General features: G+C 38.4%; 1 non-coding gene across 1 annotated transcript; it reads right to left on the bottom strand.

The window, feature by feature from the left end:
- Window positions 1-3,490: 3,490 nt before the first annotated feature.
- LOC149828434 (small nucleolar RNA R71) lies at window positions 3,491-3,596 on the bottom strand. The gene has a single exon (XR_016434510.1). It is a non-coding gene; the product is annotated as a small nucleolar RNA R71 (small nucleolar RNA).
- Window positions 3,597-4,363: the final 767 nt, after the last annotated feature.

Below are 4,363 nucleotides of genomic sequence, written 5' to 3'. Positions count from 1 at the left end.
GGGGGTGAATGAAAATTGATAGAATCAAACCACAAAAGTCTATATTCCACCAGTTTCACTACTTTTGGGATTGTTTTTTTAGAAAAGTTAACTTGACATTAAAGAGAATAGATATTAGTCTCCTTGTGATAATCAAGTTGTTTATGGGAACTTATGCTTTATTTGAGAGCTTATAATTTGTAGTTGATCATGCATAATATTTGCATTTTATTAATCATTATTTATGCATGATCCGTGTTAAAAATCGCTCTAAAAACCCATTTTTATTGTTAGTTCTGAGAAATCGCATTGAATCAAATTTTATCAGAAAATCGAGTTTTCAACGCTTTCTCTACGGTTTTAGTATTTTTATTAGATTTAGATTTTATTAATGGTAGTTTAGTTAGCTTAGGTTTGTATTAGCTAATTTGTAATTTTTAATTAGTTTAGGAAGTTTTCTTTGTAGTCAATAAAATATGTTTTGCTAAAAGTGAGTCTTTTGAAAACTATTGAAAAGTGTGGGACTGGTTTTGAAAAATTTGCTTTACCCTAATTTAATATTATAAGTAGTCTTCTACAGCAGAAAAAAGGGACGTCTCTCTCTCTTTGGAATTGACGCCTCTCATCTCTCTCTCTCTCTCTCTCTCTCTCTCTCTACCATCCGGTTCTTCTTCCTTCCTTCTCCTCCTCTCTTCTTCTTCTTCTTCTTCTTTTTTTTCCCTTTTATCTCGCCGGCGGTTTCGCCTTCTTGCTGTACTTTCTTCATCGCCGATTATATCTTCATCTTCATCGGAGAAGTGCAGTTGCAGCCCGGGATCAACCACTCTTCTCGCAACCAGTCCAGCAGAATATTCGGCAATGTTTTATCCTTCTTCTCCCCTTTTCTTTTTATGTGTTTCAGATTAGTTTATTATTTTTTTGCTGAAAAGAATAAAGAATAAAAAAAAAACGCATCTTGAATTCTGTGTTAGATTGTATTCTGTTCTTTAGGCTTAACGTGTGTGTGATAGATAGGTCTCTTGTGTTGGCTGGCGTATTCATGTTCTCGTCGGTCATGTCCAGCAAATAGTCGTCATCCTCTAATTTTTAGTCGGTTTAAATCTCATCGTTCTATTTTGATTCAGTAGGTTTTTGCATAAGGCATTAACAACATTGATAATTTTTTTTTAGTTAATTGCTCCAGTCATCAGTTATTCGTTAGCTACCTGTTTTCATTAGCCGTGTAGGGTTTAGTTATTGATTGAATCAATGTCGTTGGTTATTTATTCAATGCTAGACATGTATAGCATTAGTTATAAGCTATTTCATTAGTCATCTTAGATTTGAAATATATTTCTTTAGTTGTGATTACGTAACCTTGCTAGTAACATGTATTAATGCATCTTGCATCTATGGTTAGTTTAATATTGCATGACTCAAGTGAGTTGGGAGGATTGTTTTCAATTTACGTAAGTTAAATACATGTTATATGCTGTGTTGACTTAATAGGCTAGATTTATTTAGAATATCATTGGGTCACTTCTTAGCATTGAAGTAGTTGTTTTAAGTATTTCTTTTGTAGTTAACCATTACCGTGCACACTAATTAGTCTAGGTTTGTGCCATTTTTTTTTTTGCATTGATTAAGTTTTGGATTCTGATTATATTTTAGTTTAGGTTTAAAATAGTTGCATAAAGTCCAGATTACTTATTGAATTAGATGGTGTTAGGTTACCACTTAAACTTTGGTAGGTTAAGTGATGTTTTCTGTTAGGCAATATTTAGTTTTTTTTTAGTATCAGTATAGGGGAGTATTGCTATTTATAAGTGGATTCTAGTTGTTTAGTTAAATTCATTTCACGTATTCACACTTAGTTTGTCATTTGAATATTTTATGTTCTTAGATTGTTACTTTACTTAATATTGTCCAGGTTTCCCTTGTTTCAAAAAAATAAAAATAAAAATAAAAATCAATCATTCGTTTTATAGGGTTATATTTGTTACAAGTGTTTAGCTGTTATTTAGTTTGTTACCATTTAGTTCTTGAGTGTTAGTTAGTAGATTTTGTCTTCTATAGTAGTTAGTGTGTAGTCTAATTTCAATTCTTTTGCTGATTTTTTTTTGTGAATCAATTTTAGATTTCGTTTAGTTTTGTATTGTTTCTCCTGTGTTTGTGTTTTGCAGGAAAGCGTTTGGACGTGCGAGAGAAGTGATCTCAAGCCTCTGAAGATCCCTCAGTCCCCCAGGAAGGGTCCCTCAGAAAAGCCAAAGTTCAAGAAAACATACATTACCTCAAGAAGAAATAGAAAGCCTCAAGCACTGAATACTTGCTTTTCTTTTTAGATTAGGATTTTATTTCATTTAATTCAATTCATTTGGGTTTGTAATGAGGCACTTTAATTATTTGTTTAAGTCCTCTGCGTAGGATAGTACTCTTTAGATATTCATTCATTTATTTTTTTTTATTTTGGCAATAAAGAGTAGTGTAGTTGTGTTTGAATAAGAGTATTTCCTGTTCCCTGAGTTCGACCCGGACTCCACCACTCGTGCGAGCCGGTTTTTATATTTTTGGTGTCTGGCTTTCACTGAATTTTAATTAAAAATATTATTTTAAAAAGGAGTTTTCCAAAACTCACACCAAATTTTGGCGCCGTTGCCGGGGAACAACGAAATACTAGTATTCACTGTATTGCCTTGTGTTTGTTCTCGTATTTATAGGTTGTTAGTTTAATTCAGTTCTTTAATTTGGATTGTTTAGTTTGCTTTTCGCATTTAGGCTTAGAACCACGTGTGTGCATACCGTAGAGACAAGCTTACTTTTCTGCACAGCTCACCCATTAGGATCCCCTTAGAAGTGACTCTGTACGATTGGTACCGTGCACATAGATTTCATTTTCATAAATTCTCTACTGAGTGCAACTGCGTGGTGCTTGTTATTTCTTGTTTTCAATAATTGTTTTTGTTACTCGTTTTGTGGTTTGTGTGGTTTGGCCGCTAGCGCGTTAGTTAGGTAGAAAACCCCAATTTAGGACGGTTGCTGCACCTGTCTACCCTTTGGTGCATGCACGGGCGACGTTCGCTTGAACCTGAGCTTGCCGAATTTGTTGAGGATCCCGAATCTTTCTTTAGGAGAGCCCATCAATCCAGCCCCATGGCTGAAGATCAGCAGTTGATCCGTCCTCTTAGGGAGTACTTCATGCCCAACACATACACTCCTGCCTCCTGCATCACAAGACCTGATGTAGGAGCGAACCATTTTGAAATTAAGGCCAGTGTCATCCAGATGTTACCCTCCTTTTGTGGCCTTAGCAACGAAGACCCATACCGTCATCTCGACGAATTTCTCGAGATCTGCTCTACGGTGCGAATCAACAATTTTGGAGATGACGCGTTAAGGTTGACGTTATTCCCCTTCTCCCTTAAGGATAAAGCCAAGCATTGGCTGAAGGCCCTCGATACAGTTCAAATTACCACTTGGGAACATATGCAAAGGGAGTTTTTAAAGAAATACTTTCCAATTGGTAAGACGAACCAGTATCGAAAAGCCATCACTAGCTTTTCACAGATCGAGGGAGAAATGTTTCATGAAACGTGGGAGAGGATGAAAGATCTTCTCCGCAAGTGTCCCCACCACCAAGTGCCCCGCTGGCAACTGGTGCCATATTTTTATGATGGTCTCACTGAGAAGAACCGTCAAATGGTTGACGCTGCCTGTGGGGGCACTTTTACGCTCAAAAGTGAAGATGAAGCATGGGCCCTTTTTGAGACCTTAAGCGAGAACTCCATGCACCATGCTTCTGCTTCACGATCTGAGAGGGCCACACCTGTGCAAGATGGCGCGAAGAAGGCTGGTATATTCGAGATAGGGATGCACCTTGAGTTACAAAACAAGGTCGACCAACTGTCTCAGAAATTAGATCAGTTGTTGTCGGGTCCCTCTCCAGTCCTACAAGTGTGTGCGTTGTGTGCTAGCCCTGCACACCATGTTGTTGATTGCCCCGTTGCGCCACAATACCCTGAGTTTGTCCAGGAGCAAGCTCAGATGGCGCAGAGTTTCGCTAGGCCCGCACCCAATCCATATTCCAGTACATATAACTCGGGCTGGCGGAACCATCCTAATTTTTCATGGAGAAATCCACAAGCCCAACCTCTCAACCCTTCCCAAAGCCAACCCAGGCAAGGCGGTTATGCGCCTGGATTTCAGAGAACTAGCTACCCTTCAGCTCAGCCTACTTATAATCAACCCCAGTTGTAGGAGCCTTCATCCAGCCAGTCCTTTGAGGACAAGATGCTGCAAGCCTTCTCGGATATCAAGGCAAATCTGAGCTCCCATACACATTCTATTGCGAAGCTTGAGACGCAGATGGGACAACTCGCCGAGGCGCTTAGCAGGCAGAGTGAGGGGG

Source organism: Nuphar pumila, chromosome 9, assembly GCF_984573655.1.
Source record: "Nuphar pumila chromosome 9, dmNupPumi1.hap1.1, whole genome shotgun sequence".
NCBI classification, from domain to species: domain Eukaryota; kingdom Viridiplantae; phylum Streptophyta; class Magnoliopsida; order Nymphaeales; family Nymphaeaceae; genus Nuphar; species Nuphar pumila.
This window is presented reverse-complemented; position numbering and strand designations above follow the sequence as displayed.